At 45.5% G+C, this 22,773-nt stretch overlaps 1 protein-coding gene across 1 annotated transcript in view; it reads right to left on the bottom strand.

The window, feature by feature from the left end:
- The window catches only part of Casr (calcium sensing receptor), a 70,764-nt gene extending 52,791 nt beyond the window's left edge, over positions 1–17,973 (bottom strand). The window contains exon 1 of the mRNA XM_032900174.1: positions 17,622–17,973. The gene's annotated coding sequence lies outside the window, so the exon portion shown is untranslated. The remainder of the gene's footprint in view (positions 1–17,621) is intronic.
- Positions 17,974–22,773: the final 4,800 nt, after the last annotated feature.

The following is a 22,773-nucleotide window of genomic DNA, read 5'->3' on the forward strand; positions in this document are numbered from 1 at the left end:
GTACATATGCAACAATAATAATTATAGGAGAGGTCGTGAGTTCGAAAGGGAGTTGGGATCATGGGAGAAGCTGAAGCAGGGAAACTGAGGGTGGGAGTGATATAAATACAGGAGCCATGATCGAATTAAATGCATTGTTTTAAATGTCCACTAATGCACCAGGCTTCAAATACAGCATGAGAAAAATTCCCAGGACAATAATTAAGAGCAAGCCTTAGTGGAGATACATGTGGGGGTTTAGTCATGTTCACAAGGAGGCTGGATGGCCAGGTGTGAGGGCGGCCAGAGGCAACTGCCTGGGTAAAGTATGAATTTACCTGTCCTGGAGGAGAATCTGCAGTTCCAAGAACTCTACTGAACCTGCATTACATTTTTTTTAATTGAACTTAAAGCAATTTTACCTCAAGTAGGTCAGTGCATCGGGGAACAATGAAACAACCTATTTAAGAACTGTCTGTATTAAATATGGAGTCAGGGTCTTCTTGTGGCTGTGATTATAACTGGTTTCTATATATGTATGAAGACACTTCAATCTTTCCAGAGATAAGACCAACCTAAATCCAGGGCAAATGCCTCAAATTTTCTAAATGGGCAGATTTAAATGTTTTAATATAAGATCATAAACCCAAGTTGTCCTAATGACAAATACATTAAACACACACACACACACACACACACACACACACACACACACACACACACACACACACAGAGTAAATGAGCATCATTACTTTGTCAAGTCACTGCTGATGTCTTTGCTCAGCTGGACCTGTGCAGGTCACCTGTATAGTTTGCTCCAGCTCTGACAGGTGTGGTAACTACCAAAGCCAGAGGTAGCATTGCGGTATACGGTCTCCGAGAGTAAGGCAGCCCTTGTCAGAGAGTGGCCCACAGTAGGTGTGAAGGGAGAGTGGAGAAGAGCACCGCCTTCCTATTTCCATCTTCTGTTTGCTCACTCGGCTGCTGGATGAAAGACGCTCATCCCATGTGTGGAGTCAGGTTTTGGCTCTCCTAGGCGCATGGGATGCTATTCTCCATGTGCTGTGGCAACATGCTTTCCCCATGCCTTACCCCAACTCCCTGACTCCAAATCAACGTCTCTGGCAAGCACTGTGGTTTCTGGAATATGTGACTTTAGGCCCCTCTAGCTCACAGCACCTCTCTTTAAGAACTTTAAGAACAAATCTGATTGATCCACTTAAGGGAGGAACTTGTCTTTTACTTTCTGGGGTGTGGGTCTCTGGCACGTCCAGCACTTAGTGTCTTTCTTGATGGAGGACCATCTCTGTGTGGGAGGAATCCTCACAGGATTGCTTCCTCAGGGGTCAGACCACCCTCCCCTTCCCAGGGGTCCCACAGGTCTCCCTGGCATTCTTCTCTTGCCAGCTGCGGTGGAGTGTAGACTCAATAGTCAGCCCTTCTGATGCCGTGGCTTCTCTCTGGTTGCCTTTATATTTCTCGTGTGTTTATTACATTATCCTACCTTCTTCTTCTGGGGTTTCTTGACTCCCTCTCTTACCTCTACCATGCTAGTTACCTGTCATCCTGTGAGGGCGGGACTTATGCTCACTCTCTGTAACCCTCCCCCTTTTCTCAGTCCACGGAATCATTATGGTTCCTTGACACTGAACTGCACACCATGGTGATCATCCAAGGAGATACCAACTGGACAATGTCTTTCAAAGGGCGATACCAAAGTCCCACAGCATGGGAGTCATCTGAAACTTCTCTTTGAAAATATTTATTTATTTGAGTGTATGTCTATGCACCGTGAACCTGGGACTTCTAGAAGAACTGCCGGTGACTTAACTATTAACCTATCTAGCTCCTGGAACTCTCTAGAAGTAAGTTTTCTTCAGATTTTCTGAACCACAAACTAGGGCAAGGCTTGACAACACAGACTTTGGTAACCCCCTGAACTGAAGAACTGCATCGTTAGGGGTAGTTTGGAGCTACTGAGAACTACCAAGTCCTGCTCTTAGAGGTTTTGAGGAAAATGCATTTACTGAGAATATATAGTGGCTTCCAAACCACAACGCCAAACTCTAGTGACCAAGGAAGGCCCACACAGAAATCCCTTTCTCTCCACTCTTTTAGCCTAGTTAGTTTAGAGCTCATACACAACATCATCGCTCTTTCCCAAGGTTAATTTGAGGTTCCCTCTTTCCAGTCAAGCATGAGAAAGGTATGATCCCAGCATCCTCTCCTTCAGCACTAGAGGCAGAGGAGCAGAGAGAATGAACTCTGTACTGTTCTAGGCCCTTCTGTCTAGGACACCTGCTGCCAGGGCAGAACAATAGCACCTTTTCAAGCTGGGAGCTTAACAGGCTATTTTAACAGCTACAAAGTATCTATGCTAAACAATGTTGAGCTTTCAAAGCCTTCCCTTTAAAACCAGGGACAAGCAAAGCCTCAGCATTCTCATGCTTCTTTAATATTTGCCCCCTGCAGTTTTAGTCAGTTTAGTAATATACTAGTGATCTCAGAAGTGCCATGTAGGAAAAAAGAGTGATCACTATCATATAGGCAAGATAGTCTTAGAAGTAAGTAAGTAGAATTAATAAGAGAATTCAGCCGAGTTGCCGGGTATATAGTATATTAAAAAAAATCACCTGAATTTTAATTAATCATCAGTATAAAAATATATCCTTCGAAAAGATACTGTTTATAATACTAACAAAAGTAAATATCCCTGCTTATGAGAGAAAGGAAAGAAATGTAAGAACTTAATGAAGAAAAATTCAGGAGATAGGCAGATAGGGCAAAAGTCTAAATAAATGGAGTGGTCGCCTGGGTTGAGGAACCACTAGAATCAACATGGTTAGGGTTCCAATCCTCCCCCTTCAGTTCAACTACAATTTATCTAATTTCTAATAAGAAATCTTGACAGGTATATGTGGTGTGTGTGTCTCTCTGTAAGTGTACATGTGCACAACTTAACTACTTGAGTTTTAAACATTATTTTTAAAATTATGGTGTGTGCATCCATGTTAGGAAAATACAGGTGACCTCAAAGGCCGGAGGTATTGGTTCTCCTTAAGCTGGAGTCGGTCCACTGTGAGCCACCAGTGTGGGTGCTGGGAACCAAACTTGGATCCTCTACAAGAAGAGAAAGTGCTCTTAACTGCTCAGCCATCTCCACAGACCCAACTACTTGATTTTTAAAAGCTATATGAACGAGCAAAGGACTGAGAAGAGTCAACATTCCTGGAGAAATGGCTTACCATCCCTGATTCCAAAATTTAACTCTTTGGTGGAATAACTGAGATGGTAATAATGACAGGGGAGAGAAACAGCACAGACAGGTAGACAGCACAGGCAGACAGCACAGACAGGCAGACAGCACAGACAGGCAGACAACACAGGCAGGCAGACAGCACAGACAGACAGGCATACAGCACAGACAGGCAGACAGCACAGACAAACAGACAGCACAGACAGGTAGACAGCACAGACAGACAGGCAGACAGCACAGACAGACAGCACAGGCAGGTAGACAGCTCAGATAGACAGGCAGACAGCACAGACTGACAGATAGCACAGACAGGCAGACAGCAGACTGACAGACAGCACAGTCAGACAGGCAGACAGCACAGACAGACAGGCAGACAGCACAGACAGGTGTTTGCATACACAGAATCTCAGCACTTGACAGATGTTGCTGAGTACTGGTGCCCCCTGAGCAGATTGTACACAAATATCACAGAGCTCAAACATGGAATGTGACAGGCAAGGTTTGGAATGCTTTAGAAGAAAATGCAGAATGTAGTTATATACAATTGTTTATACTATTTTTAAGAGGAAAAGGCAAATATTATAACATAAGGAACAATGAACTCAGCTGAAGTAAACTACGACCTTCTGCGCATGGAGTTGCTGTCACTCCGAAGTTAGGAGGATGAGCTGTGAGGGAGCTGGGAGGGCCAGTGCTGGGAGGAAACTATAATTGACAGATGTGAAAGATACATTGTTGCTGCTTTCCCTTTCCTCCCTCCAAACTCTCCCCTAGAATTATAATCTCAAAACAACAATGGAAGTAATAAAAACAGCTGAAACTGGGGATGGACAGATAGCTCAACAGTTAAGCATTGCTGCTATTCCAGAGGACTTAGGTTCGAGTCCCAGAACCCGCAAGGTGGCTAGCCATACTGTATGTAACTCCAGTTCTAGGGGATCCAGTGCCATTTTCTGGGCTTCATGGGCACCAAGCAATGCACATAGTGTGCATACATATACACAGGCAAAATAATACACAAATAAAATAACCAAGATTAATATTGTTTTCGATGATAAAAAGGAAAAAAATTCTATGTAATTTTTCTACTAGAATATTAATAAAACCAATAACAGTCCTCCTTATAAACCATAATTCATGACATTAAATTTCATCTAGGTGGACCTTGAACTTTCCATGTAGCCAAGATAACCTTGAATTTCTGCTCCTCCCTCCTCCGTCTCCTGAGTGCTGTGATTTCAGAACCTTCTCTGTGTAGTCTTGAACGATCTTGAACCTCAGGCTTTGTTCATACTGCATGAGTTTTCTACCAACTGAGCTACATACACCCCCAGCCTCAATTTCTGACAATATAAAACATTGTCTTTTAGAAAAGGGAAAAATATACCTCCCTCCACCGAGAGAGAGAGAGAGAGAGAGAGAGAGAGAGAGAGAGAGAGAGAGAGAGAGAGAGGCTGAGAACTGAACCCAAGGGCATACACATGCACATGCAAAACAAAGCATTTTCCCAAGAGCTATATTTGCATCTCAAAAGATAACGTCTTAGAAGTTCCTAGAAGGCTGAGGATGCTGCCCTAGGATCAAGCGGCTGCAGAGCAAGACCTTCAGTCTTGAAGAGAAAGCACCTTCAGAACAGAGCCCGGGAAGCTAAGGGATGGGCTTCCCTACTGAGAGGTCGGAGGGCTTGCCAGTCCAGCTGCAGAGCTGTGGTGGCTTAGCCCGTTTATGGGCTGGAAAACATCTCTAACAGGCAGTGGCTGCTGATGTGCTGACCAAGTCCCTCCTTTGCCCAGTGCACATGAATTAAAGTGAATAACGCACACAAGCTGCGGCTTAAGGGACTGAATGCATGGATGTTACATGACTGCAAAGAAAGGGAAAGCGAGACATTCAGGAGGGGCTAGCTACCTCTTTCTAGGAAGAAAGAGGAGAGACTTGATTGGGAAACCCAAGTATCTATTTTTGTTGTTTTCCTTTAGGACAGTCAGTCAGACAGACAGACAGACAGACGTGAACATCTTATCTCATGGTAAAAACTAAGGCAAAGTGAATATTTTCACAGTAAAAAGTTAAGATATAAAACAGTGATCGAAAATTAAACTTAGCTAAGTAAACTACTGAGAAAGAAAAATTGGATATTTTGGATTAAAAATAATCTCTTAAAGAGAAAAACATACAACAGTGAAGAAGAGGGGAGGGAGGAAGGTGGAATCGTCTTAAAAGGCTGTCTTGAAGAGACCTTATTTTGATGACCCTGCTTACACACATGATCGTACAGAGCTTGGATCACGTTATGCATCCTGGCTTATAAAAGTTTTTCATTTCACAATCAATGTGTATTTATTATCTGTATAATGGTCATATCTAATGACTTCACAGAGGGTCCCAAGAGACATGACTGGAAATCACAGCAAGCCGTCTGTCTACTTGGAAAATGTAAATTTTTATTGCTACAGTTATACATAACATTTCAGTTAGCCTATTTTCAAATTTGACTTGAGACTATCTCTCACTGTGCATCTCAGGAGGATCTCAAACTCCTGATCCTCCTGCATCAGCCCCTCAAGTGCTGGGATTACAGGCACACACTACAATTCTGGCTTCAAATAGTTCTCTAATGCTAGGTTTCTAAAGAGTTGAAAAAAAAAACGGGTTATAAATTCACTGGAGGCTCATAAAAACAGTGTTTCTTTTTTTTTTTTTTTCGGAGCTGGGGACCGAACCCAGGGCCTTGCGCTTGCTAGGCAAGCGCTCTACCACTGAGCTAAATCCCCAACCCCAACAGTGTTTCTTTTAAACCAACACTTTGTTTTGTGAAGAAGGACTACTGATTTGTTTGTCCTGCCTTATCTTCTGAGGTTAGCCCACTCCTCCTGAGGTAAGCTTGCCCCTCCTGTGGCCTCAAACATTCCACCCCACCCTCAGGGAGCTGAGTGGTGAGGCTTGTTATAAAGAGATGGGGGGGGCATTTTAGGGAAGTCTGAATCAAAGGCTTAAACGGCTGAGCAAAGGATTACTGAGGGAAACAGCCACAGAGGAATCTATCAGAGAGGAGGCTCAGGAGTGGGCTTTCTAGATATAGAAATGGGAGAAGTGAGACCATGAAGGAAGCCATCAGAGACAGACTCAGAGTGAAGAGGAGGAGGAGGAGGAGGAGGAGGAGGAGGAGGGAGGAGGAGGAGGAGGAAGAGGAGGAGGAGGAGGAGGAGAGAGGAGGAGGAGGAGGAGGAGGAGGAAGGTAAGGCTGAGAAAGAGGAGAGGAGGGGTACTTTCCAAAGACCTCATTAGAATTGGAGGAAAGGGAGCTGGAGTGTAGGTGGAGATCCTGAGTCAAGGAGATGAGGTGGTTGGGGAGTGACAGAACACAGGGACAACAGGACAAAACTGATGCAAGGCTTTATTAGGAAAACAGAAGGGCCCTAAAGACACAGAGGAACTGGTATTCATATCTAGATATGAGCTTGGTTGGTGTGAGAGCATCATGAGTTTGTAAAATGGGGGACCGGGTGAATAGGAACAGTATACATACACTTACACTAGCTATGCTCTTCCTTTCTCTCTCTCTCTCTCTCTCTCTCTCTCTCTCTCTCTCTCTCTCTCTCCTCTTCCTCCTTCCCTCCTTCCTCTCTCCTTCCTTCCTTCCTTCCTTCCTTCCTTCCTTCCTTCCTTCCTTCCTCCCGATGTCTATTGTTTATTGTTACAAGCTCTTGATGTGTATCCTGGGCTGGCCCGAAGCTTACTTTCATCCAGCCTGGGCCTTACTTCAGCCTCATGACTGTTTTCAAATTTGTAATTAAGAGCACAGGATTCCCCCCCCCACTAGGATTAGAAAAATAGGTACTATTCAAGGAAAACACAAGGCCTGCTGGGCCATATCGTGTTACGGGGAGGAAGTAGAGAGGATGGTTTAGATCATGAAAAGGATTTTGATCTAACCAGTGAGGACTCACGCAAGGGCACACTGCCAGCCAGACCAGAGCTTAGTTTTGTGTAAAGATTTTCAGCATAAATTATTATTTCCCAATCTCTACCTGCCAGGGCAGTGGCGAGGAGAATCTACAAGACGGTGGAATTACTATGGTGGGATTACTATTGCAAAAGACTTCGAGAACGATCAAGATGGAGTTCCAAAGACGCCATATCCAGAAAGAAGGGTGCTGCGTTACACGCTTCCTGTGTAAGATAGTTAAGTTCTGGGGATCGAAGGGAAGGGTTCTACCCATGACACTGGAACAACAGGGCACAAACCAACAAACGGAACATGGCTGGACGCAGGGAGAAGCTAAACAAGGAGAAACCTGGTCTCTTTTTCTGTGTGTTCTTGATTGAACCAAGATGGGGGTGGATGGGAGGAAAGGAGGGAGAAGAGGAAGTAAGGACTAAGGGTGAAGGGAACATCGAGGGGCCCCCTCTGTCTCCTCCAAGGGGACCTGCAGGCACCGGAGATGGGCACTGCATTGGAGCAGCTCGAATCCAATTATGAAAACAGGGTCCCCCATCATGAAAAACACACACGTGATGAATTGCCGTGTAGGAAAAACAGTGCAGCTGGAGCGCAGGGAGAGCAGGTGTTTCTCGGAATAGCTTCCTGGTTAAAGATGGTGTGTGAGGCCTCTGGACCAATGGTGCTGTGGGCGGAGATTCCAGATCCTGAATGAGACAGGAGGGGAGGAGCCAGGCTGGGAAGGTGTGCAGGGTGCAGATGTGGAGACATAGCCACCACTGAAAGGACAGAAGAGCAGGAGCTTGGGCTCTGGGGCCAGGAGGACATGTGTTCGTCGTCACCTGCACATCGGAAGCACCGGAATCCCGGTCTCTCAGCTTAACTCCTCCCCTTCAAGACAGTTAAGGGGTAGAACAAAATAAACTGATAAAGTACCTAATATGTAATAAAAGCCCCGAATCCACATTATTATAGCACTACTCTTAGCTGTAAAGGCACTGGCTAGAAACTGGAGGACAGGAAATGACAACCGTGAAAAATTAAAACTTTCAGGGACGAGAATGTTAAAATAAACAAGGGACAATGTTAGAGCCTCTAAAAGACGAGACCGTTAGAGCAGGACTGTGAGCCGGTATTCCGTGGACCCGCAACACCAGTTTCTCCTGTGAGCGGTAGGAGAAACAGACATGTAGCCCCACCCCAAGCTGCCTCAATCAGCATTAGGGGCGGAGACCAGCAATCTACTTGTTATAATAACTCCGCCCATGCCACCTTAAAATTAGAAAGCACGGGGGAGGGGGGAGGGGGGATTTAGAAAGTTTCTTGGAAAAGAGATTAATCCTAAACAGATACTCTCCACTGATCAGTAACTGCACCTGTCCGAGAAGACTCATCGGTTTACAAAAGAAGCTTTGGGTGTTCTCCATGCAATGGCACGAGAAAGAATCACCGTTGATTCCAGACCCTGAGTCTAGCCACAGGGAGTGGAGTACATTTGTGCGAGTCCTATCTGTTTGGGGACTAAGTTGCAAAACATTCTTTACATTCTTTACACTTTGAGAACTTGAAGTTGGACAGTTATGTTGATCCATTAAACTTACATATCAATCCCACACAATGAAGATGCTTGGCAAGCCCAGGTTATAAGGAGAGTAGAGTCCGCATAGAGAGATCGCTATAGTTACAGGCTAATGAGAGTCAGAGGCTGACACTAGAATCCATGACTTTAGCTGCTAGCTAATGCTCTTACACCCACTATAACAGCCATCACATCAACTCTGGGAGCACAGGTTACCAGTCGTGTTCCCCTTTCAGATAACACCCTGTGGAGAGGGCCTCTCTGGTCATGAGTCTAAGGAAAATTCTGATGATTTCTCTCTGATAGTGGCTCAGAAATAGAAGCCTTGGTCAAAAGTGATGAATAGTTTTGAGGTATTTTTGTTACTTTATCTTGATTATAAATGATGGATTTCATTATATTTCCATACACGTGCATCGTGTATTTTGATTATAACCACCCCTTACTCCTCTTTTTTGCTACCCTCCCACTGTTACTGATCCCTTTCCAAATAGCCACTTTCTGCTAATTTTTTTAAAGTTATTTATTTTTATCATATGCATATGAGCGGGGGTTTACCTGCATGTATGCCTGAGCACCATGTGCATCATTGCCATGCAGGCCAGACGAAGGCATCAGATCTCTGGAACTGGAATTGTAGACAGTGGTGAATTACCAAGTGGGTGCTGGGAACCAAATCCGGGCCCTCTGTAAGAGCAGCCACCGAGCAGACAACTCTCCCCACCTCTCCTCCTTTTGTATCCTTTATTTGTTTTTACTTTCTCATTATTCAGTGAGTTTCATTAGGCCTGCTTACAGGAGCATGGGTAATTTCCAGTGCCTACAGCACTTAAAGACGTGTCGCTCAAACATGTCCCTCTTTCAAATCCTCAGGGAGCGCTAGGATCCCATGATCCCCTGCCTCCTTCATTAGTGAGGACTTTGCTAAGCTACATTATATACAGACAAGCACGGCTGCTGCATGACTAACAGCGATATTATACTGAGAAGGCAGCAGTCCACAGTGGCCCCTTCTATCTGCCTTCACTCTATAACTCTGTCCCTCCTTCCTTGAGAGAGCCCGGAGCCTTTGGGGTGAGATCAGAAACAACGCGAATGTCCGACACAGATGCTTCCTTTATAGTCTATTCTGAGGTTAATTAATTTGATCAGCATTATCTTTATCATCTCAGCTTACTTGATAAGCTGATTGGTATCTTTACCTAAAAATGTTTGCTTATTTCTGGGGTTGGGGGGGGGATGGCTCAGCTGTTAGGGATTCTTGATGCTCTTCCAGGGGAACCTGGGTTGGGTTCCCAGCACCCACACAATGGCATACAACTGATGGCAACTCCAGTTTCAGAGGATCGGGTGCCCTCTTCTGGTTTCAGAGGGCACTGCAGGCACAAGGTGCAGGCAAAACACCCATACACATAAAATAAAAATAAATGTTAAAAACAGTTACTATTTTCATTCAAATAATGTTAACACACCTAAAAAATTTCCAAAACTGTATTTTGTTTAAGTAAGAATGTTTAATGATTAGATCTAGTCTTAATATCTTTATTAGTTTTACTTACTGGACTTTTAAAATGAATTACTTTTGTAATTCTATTAGCCCATGTATTATATATTTTATTCTGATTACTCTCTCCCTTTTCCTATTTTCCTTCTTAGTTAACATATGTTTTATACTCTGCTACTCAGTGTTCCTTCATCTGAAAACTGTTATGTCCTTTGTTTACCTTTAAAAAATTATGTTTATTATTTATTATTTGTAAGTAGATAAAGTATTTATTTAATAAAATATATCAATATTTGCCTTCAAAATTCCATAACTTTCATTCTTGGAACTTCTTTATCTTTATACAGTGTCTGTTGCTCTTCTCTCTATAAGGTAGTAACTTTTCAAACATTCAAATTCTATTTCTAAGTTGGATCAGCAACTTGAGTATATTTATAGCAAGAAGCTCAGGTCTTCAACACTATAGAAATACCCTTTTTGAATTTGAATATTCTTTCTGTTCCACCAAATTTGTCTAAGATGAGGAGGCAGCCAGGTGTGAAGGGGCAGACATTTCGGACTTCATGGAGTCAGCCGCATCAGCCAGGTTTTGGTAAGCTATCCTACCTTCCAGAGCCCAGGTGTCCTAGTGTGTAAAATGAACATAACGGTATTGGTTTTTGTCAATCTCATGGGACACTGATGTTCTGCTGCTCAGTGAGTTGACAGGGTCCTCTCTGTCCCCGTCCTGACATCTCAACATAAAAGTCTATACATGGAGATCCAAGTATTTGCAAATCAGACATTCACTTGCTCTCTGGTTAACTGAATCCTCCAAGGTTCCGGACACCACGTGGGATCTTAGAGCCTCGGTGCTGAGGAAGAATCTTAAGAACCAATGTCCTGGGTAAAAACTAATAAACTTGGTTCAGAGGGAAGGAAAATGGGCACAGAGATAAACAAGTACTGTGACGCTTGGCTAGGAGCCCAGGCAGTCTAGTTCCAGAGTCCAGGTTTTTTACCTGCTGTAGGACACAGCCTTTTAGAAGAGGACGGTGAAAACTGGCTGGTTGCATGGAACAGAAGAGTTTTGGAATACAGGTGACTTTTAGGATTATAGAAAAAAAAATCACCTGGTCTGCTTGTCCTTACTTTTTCTCTCATCCACAAATGGCACCAAAGGGCTTCCCCAGCAGTGGTTTGGGGCATAAGCAGCCCCAATCCCAGATACTGATTGGGAAGAAATCTCAGTCTTGTGGACTCCGGGTTGGGGGAGTCCAATGCTGTGTCTCTGGACCACAGAACAGGGCTTCCTTCCCCTGCCCTTGCTTTTCCAGAGCCGTGAGTCTCTGCCTCTGCGCAGCCAGCGCCAACTCTGTGTCTGACACACAGAAAAGATGAACTAAGCTAAGAGCTTATGCTACAGATAGGGAAGACCATGTGATGAGTCAAAATCCTTCCATCCACCAGAATGCGGTAAGAAGAAGAAAACCGAATGCTTTCTTAAGGACAAAAAGGTCACCGCGACACGGGGGTGGAGCACTACGTCCCCTTGCACCTGAGTGCTTTTTCTTTTTGTGTGAGGAACACAAAAAGTACAGGGAACGTGGGTCGCGACAAGAGTTACCAGCAGGCAACATGGAAGCAAGAAGTCAAATGACTTTATTTTCCTCTTTGGTGGCGATTTTGCTTAGCGTGTGAAAGACGTGTTGACAGAAGAGTAGCTAAAATTAGTCTCCTCTCCGCAGGCATCGGATTACCTTTGCTTCCATCATCCCTGATAAACACTGGAAGAAAACAGGTTTCTACCCAGGTTCAGGGAGGGTGTGTGTGTGGGCGGGAGATGGGGAGGTCTGGGGGAAATCAATGGTAGATTTGAGAAAATTAATTCAGGTTACTTAACTTAAGAAACCTTCACTCTTTCTGCTTTTTTTTTAATGAAAGGAAAGTCATGAATGAGGCGAGAGCACTTAGCCACCGGCGTGGCTCTGAGCCCTTTCTGTGTATATAGCTTACTACAGGCCCAGGGCCAGGAAGACCACTTCATGGTGAAAGCGCTTACAGCATAAGCCTGAGGACCCAACTTCCATCCCAGAATGCACTTCAAAACTGGGTGTTGTAGTGGGGTACTTCCTTTACTCCAGCGTTTCTATAGTAAGATGGGAGTCAGAAGCAGAAGCAAAGGAATTGCCTTAAGTTAGCAGAGCAGCTGACCTGAAGCAGAGAAAGCAGCATGTGAGACAGACCCTGCTTTAGCTATGCAGAAGCTGAGATCGAACCCTATGTACTGGGACACACATATGACCAACCTCTCTCTCTCTCTCTCTCTCTCTCTCTCTCTCTCTCTCTCTCTCTCTCTCTCTCTCATCCCCCCTCCCTCCTCCTCCCTCTCTCCCATCCACCCCCTCATGCACACACACACACACACACACACACACACACACACACACACACACACACCAAAATACATATTTTTAAGAATTTATAGAACCATGTATCCAACCTTTGAAGACATTATCCTGGCATTTCAGATACCAAAGGGATCTGTCACCAATACTAACAGGGTCAGTTAGGTCAATATTTTAACAAGTAAAAGCATGTCACTACACAGACCAGGCTGACCTTGAACTCATGATCCATTGCATCCAATAAAAAAGATTTTGTGGGGAGTGGTGCTACACTGGGAGCAGAACCCAGCACCCCATACATGATAAGCGAGAGCTCTACTACTGAGCCCCACCTCCAGCCTGGAAAGTCTGCTTTTATCCTAGACCATCCATAGCAGGGCCTGGCTGTTTTTTCTTATTTCCATTTGACCTTTTCCCTCAGTCTGCTCTGCCTGGTTGCAATGTTTACTCATTTCTGTGGCTCAAGCAGTAATACAGCTGTTTGAGCAACTCAATCCAACAACACATCTGTCTGTCTGTCCATCTGTCTGTCTATAATCTTTCTATCTATCTATCTATCTATCTATCTATCCATCTATCATCTACCTATCATCTACCTATCTATCATCTATCTATTTATCATATATCTGTCTGTCTGTCTGTCTGTCTGTCTGTCTGTCAGTCATCTTTCACTGAAGCCCAGGCTGGCTTCTGACAAGTGACAATCCTTTTGTTGCAGCTTCCCAAGTGCTGGCATTACAGATGTGAGTGCCACACCCAGCTTCTCACTGGTTTCACAAGTTCATGTCAGTGTCTCAGTCAGTGCTTGTTAGATTGTGGAGTCACTTTAAAAATGGGGGGTGGGACGGGGTGTCGTGGAGCACACCTTTAATCCCAGCACTCAGAAGGCAGAAGTAGTTACAGCTCAGCTCTCTGAGTCTGAGGCCAGCCTGGTCTGCACAGTGAGTTCCAGGATAATCAGAGCTATGTAAAAAGACACTGTCTCATTAAGATAAAAAAAAAATAGTTAAAAAAAATAAGAAAAGACAAAGGGGAGAGGAAAAGTCCGTCAGATTGGTGTGTAAGTGTGAGAATGGCCCAGGCATGACTGAGGGCTATCTGTGCTTCATGGCAATGAGCAGTGTGTGAACTCAATATTCACCACCTGAGCTAAAGCCAGGGGTGGGGGAGGGCAGGAGATTATATTTATTGGGGATCAGTAGGCTTCTTGATCTTATTTTATTTAAGATTCACTGTCAGTGTGTGTGTGTGTGTGTGTGTGTGTGTATGTGTGTGTGTGTGCATGTCTGGTGCCTCAGGAGCTAGAATTATTTAAGAGTCACTTTCACTTTCTGTATATGTATGAGTGCCTGTATATGTATCATGTGCATGTCCTCAGGGACAGGAGAGAGCACTGGATGCCCTGGAAGGCCGTTGTGAGCCTCCATGTGAATGCCAGGAATGGAATTCTGGTCCTCTGCAAGAGCAGCAAGCGTTCTTAACTACCGAGCCATCTCTCCAGCCCCTCGATACTGTATTATCCATTGGCCTAGAAGTTGCCAGGTCTTCTGAGTTAGAAGGACAGTTCTGGAGGGCACAGTCAAGGAGTTCTCTGCATATAAGCACTGCCCAGATTCCTGTTTCCTGGTCCTGGCTGGTGTCTACATCCCCGTTGTTTAAGGTACAATGACTTGGATGGCAGAGCAGAGCAGGGGTCATCCTGTCTCTACTCCCTCTCCCTCAGCTCCCACGCGCAACGAGTCGCTGAGTGCTTTGTCTCAATCTGCGTGGACGAAGGATTTGACTACTTCTTTTTCAGTGACACTGCCACGGCCCCCATAGTTTGGGACACGGTCATCATAATCAGAGTGGTTTTGATATCTTTAAATGAAATCATCTAAATCCCTATGTAAGTACCCCTTATTCTTTGTACCTCACTTAGAACTACTCACAAATCCTAGAATTTAACACGACACTGCAGGCCTCAGGTTTTGGTAACAACATTGTTTTCCTGCAAAACTCTCACCTCTCTAACACTCTCTCCTCTTTCTTTAACTGGTTGCATACTCATTCTTCAAGATTCAACTCAAGTGGTGACTCTTTATGAACTGAACCTTCTTCCTTGGTCGGGAGAACTGACCACTCTCTTCCCTTGTGTCTGCTCATGATACCTCCACCTGGCAAACAAAATACTCTCTGTGTACCTAAGTTCTATCCCTGAGAGGAGGGATGGGCTCCTTCAATGCTGGGACTGTGGCTTTCTAATCCATCTCACCCACAATGGTTAGCAGAGTTCCGTGCACATAGAAAGTTTACTGCAAGCAATGCTCAATGAATGAAAGTTTGTGCTGGATGAACGTGAAGCACATTGTTTTCTAGAGGCTCTGTGCTGTGACCTTATGTTGTGAGATTTTTATTCCTTTTACAGCATCACTGCAATTGTCGATATATTATAATATACTTGTCTGTACTAAGACGCCAATTATGAAAATTTATAGTATCTGAAACACTAAATCTTTAAATACCGCTCTCTTCTGAACAATACAAGCTGGGCTTGTGGCTCAAGACAGAGTTGGAGCTTTGAGTGTACAAGGCTAGGAATTAGCCCCCCCCTCTCTGTGTGTGTGTGTGTGTGTGTGTGTGTGTGTGTGTGTGTAGAGGAGACACATCCTTCCAATGAGAGCAGCAGCCAGGGATAGAGGGGCAATCTTTGCAGTCCACCTGCCACAGCTATTTTACCTGGGACGCTGTTCAGTGATAGCACCAAACTGTCACCACATAGGCAGCGTGAGCCTTATCTCCGTATTTACCTTCTCAGAGGGAAAGTGGATGATTCACATTTATACTGCAGTATACATTTTATGGTACACAATAAAATGAAATCATAGGAATTAAGTTAATCTGGACATTTAATTTAAAAGCAAGAATTATAGCAATGGAAAACCACGGCCAATGGACAACACACCCAGCCTATGATAACAAGACACTCTTTCCCCTCAAGCCAGTAACACCAACTGCACGTGGGCGTGCATCAAGGGACCCTCCATAGCACCCAGTCTGTTAGGTGACCAGCAGCCAAATACTATTCCTAACTGAAACAGTCTGACCTCACCTCAAAAATCAGATTTTTTTTTTTTTTTTTTTTTTTTTTTCCGGAGCTGGGGACTGAACCCAGGGCCTTGCCCTTGCTAGGCAAGTGCTCTACCACTGAGCTAAATCCCCAACCCCAAAAATCAGATTTCTTTAACATCCTGATTACTCTAGAACCCTAGCAGTGGACTGTTTGAGAAAGACTTTCCCGGTCTCACAGTCTCATTTATGTACACCCGTGGAAGACTTTGTGTCTTTCCCTTAGAGGGTTTATTTTAGCTTGCAATCACATAGTCGATAATCATTTTACTGACAGCTGCCCTCCCCCAAGCATCTGTAAGCACAGGGAGGGGGGAACCTTGTCTTATTTACCATCTTGTTCCCAGGAACTCGTGTGTAGCTAGGCTCTACAAACACGTTAAGTGAATACTGATGTTTTTCACATTTTATCCACCCATTCCTCTGTTTATAAGTCATGCGCATCAACCTTGCACTTGCACCCATCCCGATTCATTCTCTAGTTACAACATCGTCCTTAGATCTGCAGAAGAGGGAGCAGCTGGTGCCTGAACTTGGCAGGATCCAGTTCAAAATGGCAGCATATGAAGGAAAAGTGAAGAAAATAAGGGACACTGATGTATGTAGATTGAGGTTACTCTAAACAGTTCGTACAGCTTGTAAAGAACCTCTCATTCAGTGAAAAACACGACCAATTACTCGGTCTTGACCTACAAACATGGTTTGATTTGTTGATCCTGGAAAAGAGTGAGTGACGTGAGTTGTCGGCATGAAGACCACATGTGTCTTCCCTAAGCAGAACTCAGGGTCAGCTCCTGAATGACAGGGCCTGGCCTAGGATTCCTCTCCTCTCAAAGATGTTGGTCTGCTGCTCCCTCACTGTTTCCCGATCTCCTCCATTTCTTCCTTTGCGTCTTCTCTTTCCTCTGCCTATCACAGGGCCAATTTAAAACTCATTTTTCCAGGTCCTCTAGGGGGAAAACCCCAAGCATGCTACTTTGGGGACCTGGAGTTCAGATGGGAGAGGGAATGAATTCTGGGGCGGCAGAGAGTTTAGGGAGACAGTCCTCCTTATCCTCCCTCAACAGTGTACTGCATCACTTTACTGTGCTGAGACATCCCGGAGAACAGGTGGGAACTTGTCAGGGGCTCTACCCCAACATGCCTCTTTGCCAGTCTCTGGAAGGCAAGGCCTTCAGTCTTCCCCTGAGCTGGCTCCCTTTGCCTCAGTATTCTGAGGAAGAATACTAGAGATGGAGCAAGGTGGGTAATGAGGAGAGTGAGCGGGGACATCATACTTTTCTGGTATGTTCCTTGAGCAGGAAGGAGGGAGGTGAAAGAATCAAGACAGAAGAGAGCAAGCACAATGAGTACACTCGTGTTAGAAAGGCATTGGTGTCATTTCCTAGTTTAAAGTGCATATCGTCGACTGAAAACTACAATGTCGAAATAATAACTCCATCAACGTACTTTTTTTTTTAACCTTCAAGGAATATGGAGGCTGGTAACCAGACACCCTAATTTGGTGCCACTGAGGCAAGCACCTTGGGCAGGCAGGCAGCTGGTAACACACACACACACACACACACACACACACACACACACACACACACACACACCACGCTCCAGAAATCATCTACCTTTCTCCTTCACACTGGGAAAAGTTCTCTTTGACTGGGTCACAGGCATAAGACACATCCCACAGCCTTGTTTTAGCGTGAACTCTATTCATCCTCGTAAGCATCCGACCCCCGCTGTCCCTGAAGCCCAATATTCAGGGATCCCAGGTCTGAGCTGCTACTGCTCCCTGCCCCCAGACCTCTGCCCCTCTTGCTACTTCTACTAGGGTTCATTGTGCCCGCCCTTCTGGTGTCCCCAAGCCCTACCTGGAGTCCTTGTCCTGGCTTCTTCCACAGGAACACCTGTTGGCCCTCTGTCTGCCCAGGAACAGCTGGGTGCTGAAGTCAGGATGTCGTACCAGCCCGCCCAGCTTGCGATGTCAAGTTAATTTGTTTGAGTGGCGCGTGCTACCGTCTGAAGTTCCCTGGTCGCCTTGGGTCAAGCTACTGCCTCCCCGCAGACCCTCTGACGGCCACCTTGGCCGGGCCCGGGGCTCCGCCCCTTGCCTGCTCCCGCTTGCGTGCTTCCTGGGGTCTCCAGCCTCCAAATCCCTCCAAATACACCTACAGTCCGTGCCTGAGCCGGCCTGGAGAGCCCCGGGCTCCCTAGATCTCTCAGGTCAGCCTTTGAGCTGTGCGCTTCGGAGCTGTGCGCTTCGGAGCCGGGCGCTGCGGGCGCGACGTCCCTCCCCCAGGCCACCCGCCGGGTCGGGTTTGGTACCTGGGAGACAAAGGTCCAGCGCTGGAGTCCTCCTGTCTGCGCTGAGGCTCTAGCCATTCCCAGGCTCCCGCTCCTGCTCCTGCTGTTGGTCGGGAGGATACCTCCCCCATACACTCACACTTCCCGCTCCTCCCTGGAGATGAAAAGGGGATCACAAGGCACCGTGCCAGCGGATGGGGCACTTTTTTCCTAATGAAGATCCAGAACTCACAGTATAATAAACACTCTTAGGCGTTCTGCTGGACTCCAGCGTTGTGTCTGCGGTCTGTGCACAAACAGCTCTCTCCCGCCACGGTCCCAGAGATCTGGCAAGCCATGCCCCAGCATCAGGGTGTGCTTCTTGAAGGCAGGAGAGCCCAGCCTGGCTCATAGTTGTTCTCGGGCTCTGGCACAGCACCTGCCACTCATCATGATACTTGAGTGAAATGGAAAATCAATTTATTTGGTAGAAGCCCAACATTTGCTTTTCAGCCCTAAAGCCTACTAATTCCTTTGTGTAAGCAATTTGATAGCCAACACACACACACACACACACACACACACACACACACACACACACACACACACACACACACACACACCAAGATAAAAGCAAGAAGCAAATAACACCAAACCTACCAATAGGAAAAAGGTTAAAGAAGTTAAGGTAGTGTGGCTTAATGGTATACTATGCCGTTATAACGCAGACATGGAAACTTCAGTGCCTCCCAGTTTTCTTAGAACAGATTGTGTTTATTCCTATGAACCACAACAATGAGTGTTTCAGCAAGGCATCCACAGTGGTGCAATAAGGGTACATTTATCATGGGGATAAACACCAATTGTCTAAGTAAACTTAAGACTCCCTCAATAGGGATGAATCCACGCCTGGTACTGTAAGCCTAACTAACTACTTGTGTTTAGAGAAGTCATAGACTTTGAGAGGAGAACTCATGGCTGCCGTGTTTCTACAGATAAATGTAGTTCTCCTTTAAAAAGTCAGGTTCCTTTTTTTCAACAGATAGAGACAATTTGTTACAAGATACAGAAAAACAAGGGACTGTGGGACACCCTACCGCCAACTGACGCATCAGCAACACAAGCACTGCACCGAAGGCTCATGGGAAATCATGAAGGAGGGGGAAGGAAGGATGAGGCCCATGATGCTTGATATGAGATAGTGTTTACCAGACATAAAGGGAGAAATCACCCAGCGAATCTCAATAATATGGTTGCTTGGGCCAGACAGCACAATTCAACCTAGCAGCCGAGAGAGAGAGAGAGAGAGAGAGAGAGAGAGAGAGAGAGAGAGAGAGAGAGAGAGAGAGAGAGAGAGCTCAATCAGGTTGTACTAATACTCTTTAATGATGTTTGAATTAGGGTTTGGACTTCAAGTGTCACCCCCAGGAGCAATTGCTATTCCCAATTTACGGATGAGACTGGAGCACGTGGAGGGGTCTGTACTGAGGATGGAACAGCTGGGAAGCTGTAGAGTTGAGGTTTACCCTCAGTCAGCATGAACACGGGCAGGGCGTGGCCAGTGCGCATGAATAAGCATCTTCCACAGGGCTTGGTTTTGAGTACGGACAGCGATGCTAAGAACAGTGGCTTACCAGTTGAAGAAGCTGCATTTTTTCTAATTCTCCTGTTCCTGTGGACTAGGTCAAGGAGGAAGGATGATTTTTGTGCTATTTAATCTTTGCATCTCCCTAACCTTTGCTAATCTTTTGTTTTAACAACAGAGCCTGACTCTCCCTCAGAGCTGGGCAACAGTTCCTAAGTAGAATTTAATATCATCACTCTTTCTTCAATCTCCCATTATCTATGACGTGGTTAATGTTGAGCTAAATTTACGTAAGCAGGAGAAGGGAGTCCTTGAAATGACCTATGGAAAGACCACCGATACCTGAAATTTGGAAAACACTGTCCTACATTCCACTAAGCCCAGCATACAGAAGCCATGACTGGAGCAACCATGGTGAATGGGATTTTCTTGCTGGCAAGATGCTGAAGGGCTGCTGTGCACATATTCGTGTTCTGCAGATTCATCCTCTCTCTCTCTCTCTCTCTCTCTCTCTCTCTCTCTCTCTCTCTCTCCAGTTGTTTTGTTTGTTTGTTTGTTTGTTTGTTTGTTTTGTTTTTCTGAGACAGAATTTCCCTGGCTGTCCTGGAATTTAACTCACTCTGTATACCAGGCTGGCCTCGAACTCACAGAGACCCATCTGCCTCTGTTTCCTGAGATGCTGGGATCAAAGGGACACACCACCACTGCCTGGCTGTACCACATACTCTTTACTGCAGAAGAGCTGAAGCAGAGAGTTCCGATGCCTATAACGCTCTGTGGGGAGAATTTACATGATAGGTAGAGGATTTAAGTTCCTGCCAGCCAGGAGGATCCGAGTCTTGGCAGCAGAAAGACAGACTTTAGAGTGCCTTAGGTTAGCTCCCATTGAGGACAAAGCTGGACCGAAAGTTCCCAGAAACCTTAGTGCCAGCAGCTGTGGTAGCACAATGACCACTGCATAGTTAACAGAGTGCCTGCAGTTGGTTCCCGAGGTAACTGTTTGGAAAGAAACACTTGATAGGATTTAGAAAGCTTAGGGTACTTGGTTGTATTCCAATCATTTAGCCCCCAATTATACTTGTTCTGGTGCATCCCTATTTACAGCCACCTCATGGGACACCCAGGACCGGCATCTCCTTTCTTCCACATATCCACGTCTCTGGTCTTCAGGCTACACTTTAGGAGGCTTCTGTTGTCTCCAAGGCAGCTGCCTCTGCTGTTCCCTTAATCCTTTGGATCCCTCTGTGCGATTTATAAAATAAAAAAGGTACACAGGATTCTCGACACTCTAAACAGGTATAAGACATTTCTGGTGCGGCTGACTGGTTTGAAAACCCATGAGGTACACTGCAATTGCCCATTGGTTCTGTTTGCTTTGATGCTTAGGGCAGCCCGAACATCACCTGGGCTCTTACTCATGATACATTTTACTTTGCAACCACAATTTCTGGCTTGTAACTCCCTCCTCAAGGCAGGTCATAAAAAATTTCTAATATTTTCCTAGCTTTAGTTGACTACAAGGAAACTTTCTAACTTCTTGCATCTGAAAATACGTCTTAAGAATCTGGACAGGACTTGCTGGTCCCCACCCAGTCCGTTAGCAATCCTGCTATGTAATGAGGTCTCGGAGGAAAGCTGAAAGGTCAGGGTTTCAGAGGTCCTCTGGGTAAAGGTTCCTCAATGGAAGAGGCTGTGTACCTAGAAAGGACATGGGAATAAAGTGGTCCTTCTCCCACAGCTCATCCACACACCTCCTACAGCTCACCCACACACCTCCCACAGCGTACCCATGTATCTCTTTGTCTGCAATCTGTAAGGCCTTTGTTACACACTGGTAAACCTAATTCTTCCTTGAGTTCATGAGCTGCTCTGGCAAGTTAAATGAAATGAGCGGATTCTAAGGGCCTTGATTTATAGCAGTGAAGTCAGCTGTGAAAGGGAGACTGCCTAGGATGGTGGGGCTGACATCTAAAAGTGAGATTAGCCTTGAGGATGTAGTCCCCAATCTGTGGGGTCCGATGTTACCTCTGGGTAGATCCAACCTGTGCTTGTTAGTTTTGGTCAACTTACTACAAACCTTGATATTCCTGAGAAGAGAGAATCTTAACGGAGGAATTGCCTCCATCTGATTGGTCTGTAGGCATCTCCATGGGGGACCTTTAATTAATTGCCACTGTGGGAGGTGGCATCTCTGGGCAGATTAGTCTGGGCTTTATGAGAAAGGAGAAAAACAGTGAGTGGTTCCTCCATAACCTTGCTTCAGTTCCTGCCTCAGTTTCCCTCAATGATAAATGGTAACCTTTAAGCCAAATTAACTCTTTCTCCTCAAGCTGCTTTTTGGTCAGTGTTTTATCACAACAAAAAGCGAACTAGAACAGTATCTGAACCTCATCGAGTTAGAGGACATCCAGCTGGAATCTGCCAAAGAATGTTTGCTCAATGAGGAGAGAGATCTTGGCACCTTTGGGGATCAGAGAAATTTTCTTTGTGGATTATTGTATGAGGGCAAAAGAGAAATAGACTTTATTTTTGCTAAACACAGCTACCAGCTGCCAAAACTTGGCCCCGAAGGAGCTTATTTGGCGGGCGAATGGACAGAACATTTTCACAACCCCATGGAAGGGCTTGCAGCTGCCTTCCCCTGGCAGGCATTAGCCGCATCCAGGGGAAGTGTGCCCAGCTGTCAGGAAACTCTCTGGGTTAGAAACATCTTTCCAGAGTCAGACTGTGGAGGTGACTCAGTGGGCAAAGTTGCTTGGCACAACAAGCATGACAATCTGAGTTTAAATCTCTGGAACCCACGTAAAGCTAAGCGTAGTTGCACGCGTCTGGAACCCCAGTGCTCCTACTGTGAGATAGGATGTGAGACAGGAGAATTCCCAGAAGCTGGTAGATCAGCCAATCTGGTTGTGTGAGGTGGAAAAGCAAGAGACCCCCATCTCAACCAAGGTGGGGGATGAGGGCCAACATCAGAAGTTGTCTCTGACTCCCCACAGACCTTGGCACACTCATACATGAACACGCACACACATGCACACTCCTCATATACCAGGTTTGTTATTCCTTCCTTAAGACTGGCATAACTGACTTCCTGGTTGTTCCACAAGCCTACTTGGAGGCCAGTGTCAATGAGTATAAAGGTAAGAAACAGTCAA

Source organism: Rattus rattus, chromosome 4 (assembly GCF_011064425.1).
Source record: "Rattus rattus isolate New Zealand chromosome 4, Rrattus_CSIRO_v1, whole genome shotgun sequence".
NCBI lineage: Eukaryota > Metazoa > Chordata > Mammalia > Rodentia > Muridae > Rattus > Rattus rattus.